Source organism: Rana temporaria, chromosome 13, assembly GCF_905171775.1.
Source record: "Rana temporaria chromosome 13, aRanTem1.1, whole genome shotgun sequence".
Lineage (NCBI taxonomy): Eukaryota > Metazoa > Chordata > Amphibia > Anura > Ranidae > Rana > Rana temporaria.
Window position 1 is genome coordinate 65,527,359 of NC_053501.1, and position 19,626 is coordinate 65,546,984.

Consider the following 19,626-nt stretch of genomic DNA (forward strand, 5'->3'; position numbering starts at 1 on the left):
TCCATAAGCTTCTGAGCCGAGGACCGCACCGGCGGCTGAAACATGCCAACCAGCTGCTGCATCTGAGCCGCCAAGTAGTATAGCCAGGGGTTTGGCAACGCCAATCCCCCGCTATCTTTAGGTCTCTGCAGGTGTTCCAACTTAATCCTAGGATTCTTATCCTTCCAGATGAGACCACGAAAAATACTGTTCACTGTATGAAAAACTTTCAAGGGGATGACCATAGGGGTGTTGTGGAGAAAGTATAATAGTTGCGGCATGAGTATCATCTTGATAAGATTCACCCTCCCGGCAACCGACAGAAGCAGGGCCTTCCAAGTTTTAACTTTGTCCCTAAACCTCAGCAACAGGGGGGAGATATTTAGATGAATGAAGTCTCGTGGCCGAGCCGTTATCTGTACCCCTAGATATTTAAAGGATGAAGTAATGGATATGGGGCATACGGGGTTAATTACTTGTGTGTCATCGCCGTCCAACAAAAGCAATGCTGACTTTGCCCAGTTTATGAGCAAACCAGAGAATTTTCCAAACTCTGTGATTGCCATCATAGCCTCTCTAAGGGAGGAGTCTGTGTCTCCCAGCAGAAGAAGCGTGTCGTCAGCGTACAACATCACCTTTTCCTGCATGTCACCATAACAAAAACCGGTGATGCGAGGGTTAGCCCTGATACTAATGGCCAGCGGTTCAATAGCCAGGGCAAAGAGGAGGGGGGACAGGGGACAGCCCTGCCGCGTCCCCCTCCTCAGTGCAAAGCCCGCCGACAACGAGCCGAATGTCCGTATCGCCGCCTGCGGCTGGCTGTACAGCAGCCGCACCCAGGAAATGTAGACAGGGCCAAATCCGAATTTCCGCAACACGGTCCAGAGATAGTTCCAATCAATACTATCGAAGGCTTTTGTTGCGTCTAAGGACAATAGAGCCCTACTGCCCTTGTTGTCCGCCCGCGCCTGCATGTTAAGGAACAGCCTTCTCAAATTAACCGCCGTCGATTTGTTAGGCATGAACCCGGCTTGGTCTCCATGTACTATAGAAGTCACCACCCCATTTAGCCGAATGGCGAGCACCTTGGCCAGGATCTTAACGTCACTCTGTAATAGGGAAATGGGACGGTAGGCCCCCGGGTCCACGGGATCCTTGCCTGGCTTAAGTAACAATACTATATTTGCTTTGGACATGGAAGGGGGCAGGGTCCCCCCCTCCCTGGCGCTGTTAAAGACCTGCAAAAGCTGTAGCAGCAACACCCCCGAGTACTGTTTGTATACCTCCATGGGCAGCCCATCCTCCCCCGGAGCTTTACAGTTAGGGAAGGCACTGACTGCCTCTTGCAACTCCTCAACAGTGACCGGTTTCTCCAACAAAGTACGCTGATTAGCGGACAGCCCCGGGAAGGTCAATTGAGTCAAATATAACTCCAGATCCTCCTGGGTATACGCCGCGCCGGAACTGTACAGGGCCTCATAGAAACCCGCCAGTTCCTGCATAATCTGGTCTGGCTGAGAGACTACCCCTCCTGACCTAGCTCTAATAGCCCCTATCTCAGGTGAACGTTGATGGGAGTTCGCAATCCGTGCCAGTATACGGCCGGTTTTCTCACCCTCCACAAAGAACGCCTGTTTGGCAAAGAATCTCTTCTTCTCTGCTGACGAGGAGAGCAACTGCTGGTAGGCGGATTGAGCCGCCTGCCAGGACTCCCTGGCCAAGTCAGAAGGATCAGCAATGTAAGCCCGCTCCATTTCCTGGACTCTGTTCTCCACTTCTATCAATAATGCAGCAGAGGCCATCTTCACCCCAGTCACTTCCCGTATGAGGAGGCCCCTAAGATATGCCTTGAAGGCATCCCACTGTAGCACATTTCGTTCCACCCCCTCCTCCGCAACAAAGTACCTCCTTATACTCTCCTCTATTTCGGCATGGGATCTAATCAATTTCAACCAAAATGCATTCAGCTTCCATGGTGCCTTAACCAGGTTCCCCTGCGGTGCCACGCAGAGCTGCACCACCAGGGCCGAGTGATCCGACACACTACGGGGCCTGTGCGACAGGTCCGCTATCAGTGGAAGCATGCTTGCGTTACCCACCCCCAGGTCTATCCTGGACAGGCATCCATGCGTCTTCGAAAAGCATGTGAACTGCCTGCCCCTGGGATTACGGTGCCTCCAGATATCCACCCAGCCCACCTCTTGCAGCAACCGCGCCAGGGGAGTACTCCTAGCGAGGGCAGAGGGTCTAGGGCCCGGATGTCTATCTGCCACCTGGTCTAGACAACAATTAAAGTCGCCAAGCACGAGCAACGGAACTTCCGGCTTACCCTCCAAAAAAGAGAGGAGGAGCCTGAGCACCGCTGCCGTGAATGGCGGGGGGATATAAACACACGCCAATACACAAATCAAGGTACCAATTTTGCAATGGATGAATACATAGCGACCCTCAGAGTCTATAGCACTGTCAATTTCCTGGAAATCCAGGGCATTGTGCACTAGTACACTCACCCCCCTAGAGAAGGAGGTGTGTGTAGAGTGATATGCCTTGCCCACCCACACATATTTCAGAAAGCACACAGTTTCCGCTGTCAGGTGCGTTTCCTGAAAACAGATCACCCCTGGCAGAAATTTTTTTATAAACATAAACAGCATCGTGCGTTTCAATGGAGAGTGCATACCCCTCACGTTCCATGACACAATAGATACCTTAGCCATGGGTGTCTTCCTTTAACATCAAAAAGCAATACACTTGTGGGCAAAAATATACAGTCTGACCCCACTGTCGGGAAAACGGGCCTCCCCATACCTGTCCACTCCTGCACAATATCTTGCATAAGGGCCAAAGGCCCAGGTCTGTTGAGTTGTACCTCTGTCTTCATATGGTAGCTAGAGAAACAAAAGTTAGTATAACTTGCGGACCAAACGGGTCCCGAATCATCAATGCCCGCCAACAGGGCGGTTCCAGCACTTTGTGCGACTAAACGTCGACTTACTCCAGTCACATTAATCATCATACTAAGAACAGCTTTCCTCACGATGTGCTGCCAATCATAATGTCCCCCGGCCAAAGGGTAAGTGAAAAAAGTTTCAAACAGGCAAAAAGTAGGGGATCCCCCCTAAAAGACAGCAGTGAGGCATAGAAACATTTCCAATCGTGCATATTCGGTGTCTGGAGGCAAAACCAAAGAAATAAAAAATAAAAATAACTTGCTCATGACTCACTCTCCCTCCTCCTGCGCTTGGCGTTGTAGATTGTTTGTTTCTATCCAGCCATGACATGGCCTCCTTTGCAGACTCAAAGAATTGGGCTTGACCCCGCACCACCACCCGGAGCTTCGCTGGGTAGAGCATAGCATAGGGGAGTTGCAGACGTCGCAGTCGCCTCTTCACATCAAGGAATTTAGCCCGGCGCCTTTGTACTTCCTGCGAAAAATCTGGGTAAAATGACACCCGGACGCCATTATGTTGGATATTCGCTCGCTCCCGAGCCTGACGCAGCACCGCTTCCCTGTCCCGGTAGTGGAGTAGTTTTGCCAGGATGGATCTAGGGGGGCCCCCCTGCTGCGGTGGGCGCGAAGGTACTCGGTGGGCCCTTTCCACTGCAAAAAATGGTGACAGCGTATTTTTGCCAAAAAGTTCAATCAGCCAGTTCTCTACAAACATGGTGGGGTCCTTGCCTTCCACCCTCTCCGGCAGCCCTACTATACGGACGTTATTGCGTCTGAGACGGTTCTCCATGTCTTCCACGCGGTCATAAGCGTCTCTAGCCATCTGCAGGGCAGCTCTAGTGTCTTGGGCCATGGGCTGCAGCTGATCCTCCACCTCACTGACTCTGCTTTCCACTGCAGTAGTACGTTCACGAATCTTTTGCATATCCTGCCTTAGTAATCCAAACTGCTCCTTCAAAGTGTCCACAGATGCAGTACATTTATTAACTGCTTTAAGTATGTCTGCCAGCGTGGGTTGCACAGTATTCGCAGCTTGTGCATCTGGGGCCTGCTCGTCCTCCGGCCCAGGGCCTGCTCCTTCTCTGTCCTCCTCCTCCCCCCAGTAAAGTGGGACATTGTCACCCTGTGCTGCAGGCCTAGACTGGTGTGCGGCACCCGATCGGGACGGTTGTTCTGGCCCCCCATTCCAGACATCTTCTGGGCGTAGTAGAGCATATCCCTGGGGGGGTCTTTACCCTGGGTCTTGGCAGGCTTACCATGTTTGGGGCCTGTTTTGTCCGCTCCACGAGGCGTCCCTTTTACAGTCGGCGCGGCGGCGCCATCTTGGGCCTCCATCCCCACGATCTCCGCCTGTCCTTTGCGGGTCTTTCCCTGGTGCACAACGCCAGTGGTGGTACCGCTGTGGTCCCGGGAGTGCTGGATTCCAGCATATGGCGGTCTCGAACCGGAATAACGGCCGGGGGAGGATCAATACCGGATCAGCACTGGGAGCTGTGAGAGATGCGTCCTCTCACATGCCTGTCCTGGCCACGCCCCCGCTCTCACATTTATTTGATCAAGGCAGATTTCTTCCTTTCCCTATTATCCGTACGAAAAGCAATGTTCCCACCAAGCACCTTTTTCCCGATACCGGCAACCATTTCATGCTTTTGGTAGCCAATTTTCTAGCTCATCTGTGACTTTAAATATGTAGGTTCATGAGGAAGTTGTGAGATCAGATTGTTCTGTCAAACCTATGTTCGTTCTGTATAATCATCTGTGTATAGTCACTCTTATGGACTTGACCTCCCTCTGGAGAGGGTGGCTGGCTTATATACCAGGTTTTGATCGAGACGACTGATTGGATATCTGGGACTTCCACTTCAAACAGCTCCTTGGGGACAGACTCATTAAATTCAAAATAGTACCTAGGGCTTATTTCACCCCTTACAGGGTTCATAAAATGGATCCAAATGCTCCTCCGAACTGCTGGAGATGTTCCCACATGCTGGGAGGTTTCATTCATTTTTTGGACCTGCTCTGCTATCGCCCAATATTGGGAGGCCACAGTCTGTATTATTACCTCTGTCTCTGGAATTGCATTCTCCCCCTCTTTGCGCATTTGCCTGTTGGGCCTAGCTGAAGATCTAGCCCCCAAGATAGCTGAAGGGACCCTGCTAGGGATCCTCCTGTTTTACACCAGAAAGGCCATTATCCTCACCTGTAAAAAAAAAAACCTCCAACATTTATATGTGCAACAGCTTTATAAGGATACCTATTGTCACAGGGGCTGCCCTAAAACGTTTACCAAGGTGTGGCCCAAGTAGATTCCACAGCTCGTTTATAGGTGGTTTCCCATTGATTGTGTTCTTACAGTAGTCTGTTTTTGTGTCTCTTGTTTTTTGTTGAACTGTCTACAGCAGATACTTGTGATCTACACATGTGTTGGCCCCTGCATGGGCATCTTCTGTATCTTTATTGTGAATTCAATAAATAGAATAACAAATAAAAAAAAACACTTATCTGGCTGATCTTTTGATATGCTTTTTGGCTTGCTCTTTCACCAATCACCAATCAATATGATTTGTTCAAGGTAGCATTGAGAACAATTGCAGTCTTTTGTCAAGGTGAGGCCTAAGATTTATTATTGGTACTATTGCCTTAATTTATGCATTGTTGATTAATTTATTTTCTAAACACTGACCACCATCTTTGCAAATGATAGTAATACCATCTGTAGGTTTAGTAATCACCTCTGATTTATGCATTGTTGATTAATTTATTTTCTAAACACTGACCACCATCTTTGCAAATGATAGTAATACCATCTGTAGGTTTAGTAATCACCTCTGATTTTGCTCACAGCACTGTGCATTCTGATTTTTCAGGTATTCAAAGTAATCATTGATTGAATTGCCACAAAAAAAAAAAACATGCAAGTTTAGCAAATATTTCCCCTACTCTCTCTCTACATGACACTGCATACTCTTTTTTTTTTATATCTAAACACGGATAAATAAAACAGCCCCTGGCTTTATTTGGATGCAAAAGGTAACCCATTTGTTTCCTTATATATGTAGTCTTTTTATCAATATGAGTGTCTGCTGTCATTCAGTTGCAGAAATACAACATGAATTCATATGTTAAAGAAAAAAAAAAAGTTTATCTCAGTTTGTCTGTAGCATGCAGATCTCTGCTTGTGTGTCCTCACAGTCCCCCATCTGGAATCCTTTCAGGTTGTTTCTCAGTGTGGTTAAATACACCCTTTCTTGGCAAGATGTTTTTTCTGTCTACTTGGAGACCATCAAGGATCCTTTTGCCCACAATATAACCTTCAAAAACATATTGGATCAGGAACGACAGCAATCAAAAGCAGAGGAGTTATCTGAATGTGTCAAGCACTTCAGCATTGATGAATTGCATGCTGAGGGATCAGATGCTTCTATGAGGAAGGAGCTAGAGACCTTGTAGATAGATTATGTTACTCCACAATCAAATTCATGCTCTCTACCCTTTCAGGTAACAACTCGAGCATATACAGTGGGGATCTAAAGTTTGGGCACCCCAGGTAAAAATGTGTATTAACCACTTCCATACAGGGCACGTATACACCTTCCTGCCCAAGCCAATTTTCAGCTTTCAGCACTGTCGCACTTTGAATGGCAATTGCGCGGTCATGCTACACTGTACCCAAACAAAACTGGCGTCCTTTTTTCCCCACAAATAGAGCTTTCTTTTGGTGGTATTTGATCACCTCTGCGATTTTTTTTTGTGCGCAACAACTAAAAAAAGACTGAAAATTTGGAAAAAAAATATGTTTTTATTTTTTTCTGTTACTTTTTTTGTAAATAAGTACGTTTTCTTTCAATTACGGGCACTGATATGGCAGCACTGATGGGCACCGATGAGATGGCACTGATGGACATCGATGACGTAGTACTGACGGGCACAGATGAGGTGGCACTGATTGGCGGCGCTTGTATGCGGCACTGATGGGCACACACAGGCAGCACTGATGGGCACACATAGGCGGCACTGATGGGCACACATAGGCGGCACTGATGGGCACTCATAGGCGGCACAGATGGGCACGCATGGGCGGCACTTATGGGTGGCACTGATGGCTACTTATGGGTGGCACAGATGGGCACTGATAGGTGGGCACTGGGCATGGATGGGCACTGTGGGGGTGGCACTGATGGACACTGTAGGGTGGCACTGATGGACAATGTGGGGTGGCACTGATGGACACTGGGGCGGCACTGATTTAGCTATGTTGCCAGTCAGTGCCCATTTGTGGGCACTGATTGGCATCTTTTTTTTTTTTTTTTTACAGACTTTTTTTTTTTTTTTGCCCACCCTGGTGGTCCAGGGTGGGCTTCCCTGGTGGTCCATGTGGCGATCCGAGGAGGGGGCTGCGCTGATAAACAATCAGCGCGAGCCCCCCCCTGTCAGGAGAGCCGCAGATCGGCTCTCCTATACTCGTGTCTGTCAGACGCGAGCGAGGAAGAGCCGACAACGGCTTTTCCTGTTTACATCGTGAACAGCCGTGATTCGACACGGCTGATCACGTGGTAAAGAGTCTCCGTGAGAGACTCTTTACCGAGATCGGTGTTGCGGGGTGTCAGACTGACACCCCGCAACAACGATCCCCGGGGGCGCGCAGAGGCTCAGAATCCTGAGGACGTCATATGACGTCCGGTCAGGATCAGACAACCACTTTGCCGCCGTCAATATGTCATTGGCGGACGGCAAGTGGTTAATGTGCATAACGAAGCCAAGGAAAGATGGAAAAATCTCCAAAAGGCATTAAATTACAGATTAGACATTCTTATAATATGTCAAAAAAAGTTAGATTTTATTTCCATCATTTACACTTTCAAAATTACAGAAAACAAAAAAATGGCATCTGCAAAAGTTTGGGCACCCTGCAGAGTTAATATCTTGTACTGCCCCCTTTGGCAAGTATCACAGCTTGTAAACGCTTTTTGTAGCCAGCCAAGAGTCTTTCAATTCTTGTTTGAGGGATCTTTGCCCATTCTTCCTTACAAAAGTCTTCCAGTTCTTTGAGATTTCTGGGCTGTCTGTCACGCACTGCTCTTTTAAGGTCTATCCATAGATTTTCAATTATGTTGAGGTCAGGAGATTGTGAAGGCCATGGCAAAACCTTCAGTTTACTCCTCTTGTTGTAATCCCCCGTGGATTTTGAGGTGTGTTTAGGATCATTATCCATTTGTAGAAGCCATCCTCTCTTTAACTTCAGCTTTTTCACAGATGGCATCAAGTTACCATCCACAATTTGCTGAAATTTTATTGAATCCATTTTTCCTTCTACTCGTGAAATGTTCCCTGTGCCACTGGCTTCAATACAACCCCAAAGCATGATTGATCCACCCCCATGCTTCACAGTTGGACAGAGGTTCTTTTCATTAAATGCTGTGCCCTTTCTTCTCCAAACGTACCTTTGCTCATTCCGGACAAAAAGTTCTATTTTAACCTCATCGGTCCACAGAACTTGTTTCCAAAATGCATCAGGCTTGTCTATATGTTCATTTGCAAAGTTCAAACGCTGATTTTTGTGGTGAGGACGTAGAAGAGGTTTTCTTCTAATGACTCTTCCATGAAGACCATATTTGTACAAGTATCTCTTTATAGTGGAATAGTGTACCACAACTCCAGTGTCTGCCAGATCTTTCTGGAGGGATCGTGCCGTCAAACGTGGGTTTTGAATTGCTTTTCTCACAATCCTGCGAGCTGTTCTGTCTGATATTTTTCTTGGTCTTCCAGATCTTGCTTTAACTTCCACTGTTCCTGATGACTGCCATTTCTTAATTACATTCCGAACAGAGGATATTGACATCTGAAAACGCTTTGCTATCTTCTTATAGCCTTCTCCAGCTTTGTGAGCGACAACTATTTTCAGTTTCAGTTTTGTAGACAACTGCTTAGAAGAACCCATGGTGCTGATTGTTGGGGCAAGGTCAGATGAGTCTGGGCATTTAAAACCTTTGAGATTGACATCACCTGGTCTTCCCAGACGATGATTGAGAACAATCCATGACACTGGCAGGTCTCAGCTTTGCAAAGGGGGCAGTGCATGCTATAAATTCTGCAGGGTGCCCAAACTTTTGCAGACGCCATTTTTTTGTTTTCTGTAATTCTGAAAGTGTAAATGATGGAAATAAAATCTAACTTTTTTTGACATATTATAAGAATGTCTAATCTGTAATTTGATGCCTTTTGGAGACTTTTCCATCTTTCCTTGGCTTCGTTATGCACATTAATACACATTTTTACCTGGGGTGCCCAAACTTTCAATCCCCACTGTAGAAGACTTTAGTCAAGATTTTTAGAGCACTTTGTACAGAGGTCCACATCAAGGATTTAAATAAGGAAATTTTTGATATCCTCAACACTAAAGTTCCACACACCCCTACCTTCTTTACCCTTCCCAAAGATGGACAAGAATATCACCCAACCACCAGGTAGACCAATAGGCATTGGATCCCTCACAGAAAATACTAGTATATTTGTGGACGTATTCCTCATGTCCCATGTTTTACGGTTATCATCTTATGTCCAGGACACATTAGTGAAAGGCTAGAGTTCCCCCATAATATCAATGCATTGTAAGGCTTGCTAGAGTTCCCCCATAATATTAATGCTTGTATGAGATGTATCCTTTAACCTAAAGCCATTAGGAGTGATTACACAGAAGCTAGGAACAACCATCCAAAATGTTATGTACTGAGCAGAGAATAATAACATAGATAAGGCGTGCGGGTAGACACAAGGTTTAGCTGGTTACACAGAAAATAGATTGTTTTCATGCTCTAAGAAAAGAGGGTTACACGTTGTATAATTGTGACGTGCTGTATTACTTGTATAACCTAATTACTTAAATACGATTGGCTGAGCTAAGGACATTCCTTTTCTTGTATGTTTTGATTAGGTACAGTGCGCATGGAAAATAAAGTCTAGTTTTGCATTCACCATATTGCTGTGGGTGTCCTGACTCGCCGATGCAAGAGAGAGCTCCATATATCCAGATAGTCCTAAAAGCCCGGGTCTAGTTGAACCACCCTTACAATTAGATCACCTCAAACATATTAAGGGCATCCAGATCCCTCCTGGCACCCTGCTTGTGGCTATCAATATCAAGGTGCTTTACGCAAGTATCCCCCACGAGCAGGGCATCAGAATAGTAAGATCCTTTCTGATGGAACAGGACCGCACCACATGCAGTCCTGTATTTAGGTAGTAACAATTACTCTCATTTACAATCTTGAAAGAATTCCTGTTCCCGACTTGGAAGTTTATGAATGTGTTACACCCAGTTACTACACACCCAGCCAGCTGACATCTCTAGGAGCCAGGGAGAGCTTTCGCTACAGGCAAGCGTAATGTCTTCTACCTAGGGAAAGCAATTCATCAACTACAATGCCACATTATTGACTATCTATATCTGGACAATGGCAAAATGCTCACCCCTGTTATCAACCATTTTGGATAATGAAATTGTTTTGACACTTGTTTTTTTTTATCATGCTGGAGGTGGTTCCCAGCAACCCACATGGAAATCGCAACAAAAAGAGCTTCCAGCTTGAAACTTTATTGATTAAGAGGTTAAATGCAACTGTCCCACTTGGCCTCAGCCTAGGTTCACACTGCTGCGAATTCAAAATCGCGGTAAAATGCGCGATTTTGCCGCGATTTCGAGGCGATTTCGGCCGCAATTTAATGTAAATCGCGGCCCGAAATCGCAAAAAGTAGTACAGGAACTACTTTTTGAAATCGCAGATGCGGCGTCGCACTGATTAGGACAGTGCCATTGCCGACAATTGCCGCCGATTTGAGATGCGATTTGACATGTCAAATCGCATCTCAAATCGTTCCAAATCGTACTCAGTGTGAACCAGGGCTCAATGAGAGGATTTCCCTATAAACCTTTTCTGGGATATTGGCTTCTATGGCCATACAGGGGGTCCCAAAGTTACGAACGACTCCTACTTATGAACAGGGGTGTTAGTGAGGAGCTCCAAGAATCCTGCACTCCATTCTTATCCATCCATGCACATAAATGCTGAAAAACAACCTAATTACCCACCTGCCTGTTCCTCACCATACCCTGCTGTGTCCTGTGCCTGTTTGCGGCGAACCCGCACACCTGCAGCCACCGCCATCTTCCTGGCCTGTGCCTTGCTGGAGTGAGCCGTTCCAGGCCTGGCTGCGAGTTAAGGGCCCCCAAACATTATATATATTTTTTTTATTCTAACACCCTAGAGAATAAAATGGCGGTCATTGCAATACTTTCTGTCACACCGTGCGCAGCGGTCTTACAAGCACACTTTTATGGGGAAAAATACACTTTATTTAAATTTAAAAAAAAATAAGACAACAGTAAAGTAAGCCCAATTTTTTTAATATTGTGAAAGATAAATGTTACGGCGAGTAAATAGACACCCAACATGTCACGCTTTAAAATTGCATCCGCTCGTGGAATGGCGACAAATGTTTACTTTTTAAAATCTCCATAGGCAACGTTTAAAAAATTCTACAGATTGCATGTTTTGAGTTACAGAGAAAGCCTAGGGCTAGAATTATTGCTCTCGCTCTACCAATCACGGCGATACCTCACATGTGTGGTTTGAACACCGTTTACATATGTGGGTGCTACTGGCGTATGCGTTTGCTTCTGCGTGCGAGCTCGACCGGACAGGGCGGGGCGGGTTTGATGGCTCCTAGATTCCAAGCAAATTTGTCAAACCCTGCTTGACTCCATGCCCAACCCAGGGGGGTTCATTGTTTCTGGGATTTGGGTCGGCTCCTTTTGTACCCTTACACTTCCCTGCTATGGGCAAGCCTCTGTGCCCCTCCCTACACCTACAGTGAACATATTATATTATGTTAGAACAGGATAGTTAGCTTTCAATTTTTGTTTAAGTTATTCAGAAAAGCTGGATGGCTCTACCCTGTCCCCTCCCACGTCTCCTGAAGAAGCGGTTTGGGACCACAAAACAGAGTATTTTTACTATTTGCAAGACATTTCCTTCTATTTAGCTACATTAAACATTGTGATTTGGGTCATTACTGGTGATAGAGATGTTCAGGAAAACCACCACGTTTACTATAATGAGATGCATCCGTTTTCCCTTTTATATTTTTCTTGCGTTTTAAAAAAAATCTTTGTAATAAAATCGAGACAATTATTTAAGATGGTGTATTTGTGTGCATGGAGAACAAAAAGTCCAAAATATTTTCTGTTTTATTTGCAAGCTAAGGGAGCAGTTTTAGAAAGTAGTCAAAAACGTGCATACATGCGTTTACATTTACAAATTTATAACAAATAATTTTTTTATTTGCAATCACTTTATAAGATCCGTGTTCGGCTCTGTACAGGGAGTGCAGAATTATTAGGCAAATGAGTATTTTGACCACATCATCCTCTTTATGCATGTTGTCTTACTCCAAGCTGTATAGGCTCGAAAGCCTACTACCAATTAAGCATATTAGGTGATGTGCATCTCTGTAATGAGAAGGTGTGTGGTCTAATGACATCAACACCCTATATCAGGTGTGCATAATTATTAGTCAACTTCCTTTCCTTTGGCAAAATGGGTCAAAAGAAGGACTTGACAGGCTCAGAAAAGTCAAAAATAGTGAGATATCTTGCAGAGGGATGCAGCACTCTTAAAATTGCAAAGCTTCTGAAGCGTGATCATCGAACAATCAAGCGTTTCATTCAAAATAGTCAACAGCGTAGCAAGAAGCGTGTGGAAAAACCAAGGCGCAAAATAACTGCCCATGAATTGAGAAAAGTCAAGCGTGCAGCTGCCAAGATGCCACCAGTTTGGCCATATTTCAGAGCTGCAACATCACTGGAGTGCCCAAAAGCACAAGGTGTGCAATACTCAGAGACATGGCCAAGGTAAGAAAGGCTGAAAGACGACCACCACTGAACAAGACACAAGCTGAAACGTAAAGACTGGGCCAAGAAATATCTCAAGACTGATTTTTCTAAGGTTTTATGGACTGATGAAATGAGAGTGAGTCTTGATGGGCCAGATGGATGGGCCCGTGGCTGGATTGGTAAAGGGCAGAGCTCCAGTCCGACTCAGACGCCAGCAAGGTGGAGGTGGAGTACTGGTTTGGGCTGGTATCATCAAAGATGAGCTTGTGGGGCCTTTTCGGGTTGAGGATGGAGTCAAGCTCAACTCCCAGTCCTACTGCCAGTTTCTGGAAGACACCTTCTTCAAGCAGTGGTACAGGAAGAAGTCTGCATCCTTCAAGAAAAACATGATTTTCATGCAGGACAATGCTCCATCACACGCGTCCAAGTACTCCACAGCGTGGCTGGCAAGAAAGGGTATAAAAGAAGAAAAACTAATGACATGGCCTCCTTGTTCACCTGATCTGAACCCCATTAAGAACCTGTGGTCCATCATCAAATGTGAGATTTACAAGGAGGGAAAACAGTACACCTCTCTGAACAGTGTCTGGGAGGCTGTGGTTGCTGCTGCACGCAATGTTGATGGTGAACAGATCAAAACACTGACAGAATCCATGGGTGGCAGGCTTTGAGTGTCCTTGCAAAGAAAGGTGGCTATATTGGTCACTGATTTGTTTTTGTTTTTGAATGTCAGAAATGTATATTTGTGAATGTTGAGATGTTATATTGGTTTCACTGGTAAAAATAAATAATTGAAATGGGTATATATTTTTTTTTTGTTAAGTTGCCTAATAATTATGCACAGTAATAGTCACCTGCACACACAGATATCCCCCTAAAATAGCTAAAACTAAAAACAAACTAAAAACTACTTCCAAAAATATTCAGCTTTGATATTAATGAGTTTTTTGGGTTCATTGAGAACATGGTTGTTGTTCAATAATAAAATTAATCCTCAAAAATACAACTTGCCTAATAATTCTGCACTCCCTGTATAGATAATCCCCCATCACTCCACTATTGCCTTGTGACCTCTGGCCAGCCACCCCCCAAAGATCATGCGTCTCCTCTCGCCATACTGACTGTTCCATATGCAAGTTGCTTATTGTTTGAATAAACTTGAAGTGTTGTGTTGTTCTGTGCATGGCATAGATCTGACCATGCAGGGCAGAAAGGTCTAATAGTAAGACACAAACTATTAGCCAACCATACTAAAATTATGATTTTTATAACCTTTTTGTTATTATACACTGTAAATCTATTTTCTCCAAGTTCATTGATGGACACAGCTCTTCCTATTCTTAATCACAGGTTTATAGAGCTGGCCGCAGGACACTAGGCATAAAAGAACACAGCACACCTATGGACAGTCCTAGCTAGTATAAACCCCCTCACTGCTATTAGGTGGCTGTGCTGTGTCCATCAAACTCAGAGAAAGAGCTTTTACGCAGTAAAAAATAAAATAAAAAATCAGTTTTTCTTTTACGTGGACAGACCTGCTTTTCTATTCTTGACCATTGGGACATCCCAAAGCAGTGCCTTAATGAGGGGTAGGTCCCCAACACAGCAACCAGGCACACATGCCAACCACCTAAACAACCCTCCCTCCAAACTTGAGACAAATAACCCTGATAAGCACTAATCACCCGGTGCAACAGGGAAGGGAAAAACCAGACTCCCCATGCCTGAACAATCATCTTCCAATTCCCATGGGAAGCAGTGGCAGAGGACAACACCTGGCTTACACCAAGGCAATCTTTGAGCACACAAAACAATAAAAATAAAATACATAAAGAAATCCAACTTCTGGAAAGAAGGTGCAGCAAATACACAGAAACGACAGCCATGAGTGCAGTACAACCAACTTAGGCTGAAACAGTCAGGGACACAGGGAAGGCAGGACAATGCCCTCATTCAGGTGTAAATTCTACACTGCCTTCAGAAGGCAAGAGGGGGACAGACAGAATCCCTTCATCTCTGTGGAAGGCCAAATAGGGAGACTTGCAGAACAGCTCCAAAACCACCATGGCAAATGTAACTGTAAAAAGCCACAAGTAAAAATGCAAGCCCTGCCACAAACCTAAGTAGGTGGCAAGCGGCACCCTAAATTTGTAGACTGCTCAGCTGCGTTGTGATCGTACCATACCCATGGCTGGGCAGAGCACCACCCCACAAGAGGCGGCCAACCCAACAAAGCTGAAGATCTACACCATGCAGCCCCCCCAGCTGCAGGGAGCGTGTCGCGACTGCATGGTTGCCAACCAAACATATGCTTCTCAGTGCCAAAAGCAGAGAGGTAGTGTCCAGGTTGAGATAGACTGGCCCTAAAACCCACTACCACCCAATAGTGGGTCACCAGTCAGTATCCCTGATAACCGCCACACCAGTCATATGAGGATGCTGTACTGGGCGCTAGTGAGCTAGTAGGTTTTAAAATAAAATATAAAAATTGTAATGCCTCTTAATACCTTAACACTGTCTGCTTTTCAAAAATCCATTGGGGGGGGGGGGGGGTATTTGTCCTGTTCTGGCATTTTAGGGAGATGAGATAGGCAGTCAGTTCATCAGAACTGATCAGTTTGTAAAAGTTGTAGCGGCTACAAACTATGGGATATAGATTTAAAGAGACCAAATAAACGCACACCGATTTTTTTTTTTTTACAAAAGAGATTTAGTATACTACATTTTGGCCTAAATTTATGAAGAAAGATTTGTTTGCAAAATTTTATAACAAAAACAAAAGTTATTTCCAAAATGTGCGCTTTTTTTGTTTCTGAAGCATAAAAATAAAAAACCCTGTGGTGATTAAATACCAATAGAAAGCTCAATTTGTGTGAAAAGATCATATAAATGTAATTTAGGTACAGTGTTGCATGACAGTTAAGCACTTCCGGAATGGCTCACAACGATATACGTCGGCACTTTGAAGAGGAAGATCGTTGTTATGGCAGCAGCTAGCTGCAATACCCTCAGCATCCTCTTCAGTGAGCGGTCTGGCTTCAGATAAAAGTGGTCTCTGCGCTGCAAAATTACTTAGATCACCCTTCCTGCCGCGGTGCTCTCCGCTACTTATCCGAGCCGCCAGCAGCGATCTGATCCTGTCCCCTTACTTAGCATGGAGCTGAGTGAGGCAACTCAAAACTGGTAACCTGTATACATTTTTCAATGTCACCATTCCACGAGTGGGTGCAATTTTGAAGTGTGACAAGATGGGTATCAATTTTTCTCAGCATAACATTATCTTTTACAATATAAAAAAAAAAAAAAAAGACCGTCTTATTTTTTTTATTCAAAAAAGTGTTCCCCCCCCCCCCCCCCAAAAGTATTGCAACGACCGCCATTTTATTCTCTAGGGTGTTAGAAAAATATATATAGAGAGTTTGGGGGTTCCAAGTAATTTTCTAGCAAAAAAAAACAGATTTCAACTTGTAAGCAACAAATCTTAAAAGAGGCTTGGTCCTTTAGTTAAAGTAGGACAGCGCTAAATTGCAAAAAAAAATGCCCCGATCATGAAGAGGGTAAAACCTTCCTGGAAGTCAAGTAATTAAACTTGCCTGGCATATTCCTATATAGATATTTCAATACAGATGAAATTCCAATGATACGGCCCATCAAAAAAACTGGTTGACTACAGCATAATGATTACTGAACAATCCCCTAGGAACCAAAGGCAAAGTCCAACTAGAACTTAAATATTGAATATCCAGATAGTAAGATGCAGACATGAAACAGTAAATGACTCTCACCTCAATGCACATAGCAAATTCTTTGGGGAAAAAAAATAAATAATAAAAATCGGTGCTCACCAGTCGTAGATCCCCCAGACAACAAACTTTGCACACTTAGAAGAAATAGGGCTACATGTGTGCCAAGTTCCGTTTAACATGGGAGTCTATGAAAGAGGTGCCCGGGTTTGAAAAAAAAAATAAAAAAAAAATAAATAAATAATAAAAAAAAAAAATCGGTGCTCCCCGGCCGTAGCTCCCCTGGACAACAAACTTTGCACACTTGAAAAGGAAGAGTGAGGCTACATGTGTGCCAAGCTTGGGGTCCATGGGACCTACGGACGGCCGGTACAGGGTCCCCAAAATCCGGGAGATCAGGCGCAAAAAGGTGGGGCATTTTCAGCACAAAAAGAAAAAAGAATGTGCTGAAAAACTTGGCTTATACTCGAGTATATACAGTAAGCCTATATGCAGTGGCTTCTTAGTGTGTAGTTGCCAATCTGATCTTGGTTTATCAAAAATATGGTCGAAATAGTCTCACAAGAGGAACTGTAAATGAATGCCCAATAAAATAAGGTAGTGCCTGGGTAGAAGGAGATCAGTGCGGCTTTTGGAGTGCTCACCAATTACTGTTAGCTGAAGAAATCATCTGCTAACATCAGTGCTTCAATGGCCAGGCACAGATATTCTAACCTTCAAAAGTGAATAGACCTGCTCCCTTAGAAGTCATCCAGGTACCCTATACCAGGGACATCCCGGGTACACAAAAGCCACAGGAACAAGACCTTGGTGAACACTCTGGAAGCAGTGTGCAGGCCAAATGGTAGTGCCACAAACTACACAATCTTTGGTGAGGTGGAAAGAACATGTATGTAGCTAAGCATTTTAGATATTCACTGATGCTAAAAAAAAAACCCTGCTAGAGAGGGGCCACAATTGACTGCACAGATTTCATTTGAAACTTCCACATCTATAGAAAGTTCTTGCGTCTCTGGAGGTCCAAGATATCAAACATTGCTATTTAGAACCATGAAGAGATTTGAGCAGAAATTCACTAGGAGAGGGGAATACTCCAGGCACTCACCAGTCAATGCTGCAGGCCCCCAAGTGGATCAAGCCCTCACTCATCATGGCAAGCAATGACACAAGGGCTTTTTAGGGTCTCCATTGCCTAGCCGAGGACCACTGTTCTGGACTTGTATAGCACCCTACCGGTCCATAAGGTAATAAATCATTGCACATGGTCCCATTCCTCGGGATCTAGTGCCGACACTAACCAAAAAAAAAACAAAACAAAAAAAAAACAAAACAAAAAAAAAAACGGTAGCCTTGGTGAAGTGTTATACTTGAGAGCGGACTTCCAGTTTTTGATTTTTGCCAGTGTTTAAGCACCTGAAGGTAGCAGTATAACCCTATTGTAATGGAGATGACATTTTAAAGGTTTTTAAGAACTCCTGGTGAAACGATGCATATCCAGCATGTGTCAGGGTCTGTGGAATCCTATACCAGTGTGTAATGAGTTTAACACAAGATTTTTAGTGTTGGTGCTGATCAAGGTTTTGTGTGCAAAGAAAACTATTCTCTTTCCTCTGGGGTCAGTTGCAAAGTCTTGCTCCCATTTTGCAATGCAATGAGATCAGTAAATTGTAGATCAGATTGTTTGTGTGTCTTAATATTTTTTTTTTTTAACCAGGTAAGAGTAGAGTACATTTATCTGCAGGTGGGAAGGTCTTAATACAACACAGTGTGACAACTGTCCTTCAAAAATCTAGATGAGCTGAGTGTTCCTCATCAAACAATAAAGTGTAGGTCACTGGAGGCAAGATCATTTTAGACCCTGTGGAACTTCTCTTGAACTAGCCTCCCAGAGCCAACTGGGAAAAAGGGTTCCAAATAATCAGGAGGGGGGGGGTGTTGGAAAGGTATGACCAAGCGCTGATACCCCAGTGCGAAGCGCGTCAGTTATCCACCCCACTGTCTGCTGTGATTTGTAGTGCGGTTTCCATTTTTTACCATTAAAGGCAACTTTTTAAGAATTTTGTGGAAGTGCGGCTGTCCAGTCTTTTCTCCGGTCTTCGCTTTGTGCCTTGCCAGCACCCACGCTTCTGAGAGGACACTGATTGCTGAGTGCACTCACCTAGAGCGGTAGTTTCCCTTTTCTCTAGGTGTTGGAAAGGTGTCATCTTTCCAAGCCTCAAATGGCTGATTATGTGTACCCAGAAAAAGAAAAATACTAAAGTGTTACTAAACCCAGTAATATGAAAATAGTTAATCCACCCTCTGCAGTGCCCACAGCTTATTAATCATCTTTATACATTAAATACTGCAACTATACACCTTTTTAGCTGATCTGTATACTACGGTCACATGATAAACTGTAGGGTCCCCCTGAGTGCTGAGTATTCAGGTAGGAGGAGATTTCGACTACAGCCTGTGTCCTCATGCTGTTATGGGAAGCAGATGATCCATGAATCAAGATGTGACATCCCACCCACTGTGTTCTTTTTTTAGTTACTGTGCATGGAAGAGGAGGGGGAGGGACTGGGGTGTCATTAAGGATCTGTATACATGCCCAAATGTCAAATACCATGTGACCTGACTAGTGCAGCAAGGAAATATTTTTTACAGTGATCGAGACCAAACTGAGTATGTGCAGGGAAACCACTCTGTCTTATCTGGCCTTGCCCAGAAAGACCCTGCAGGAGGGGGAGGCTCTTTGCATACAGGAACAAAAAGCATTTTTACACAATACAGAAGATTAACCCCTTAAGCTCCACAGTGAGTAGAACAAGCATGCCATTTTGCATATACAGACATATTTTACTGTTGTGGGTTTAGTAACACATTAAAGACTGAAAGCAAGTTTTGTCTTGGAGATTAAATATGTAACTATGAGCATTCCTTCATTTGTGAAAAGAACTTGTGTGCTAGAATGGCAGCCCTTTATAGGTGTGAAATTCACATGATTTTGCGAGGAAAAGATGACACAAGGAATTAGTAATACAATGGAGAGAAACAATGTACTGCCTAAATGTTAGACCAGA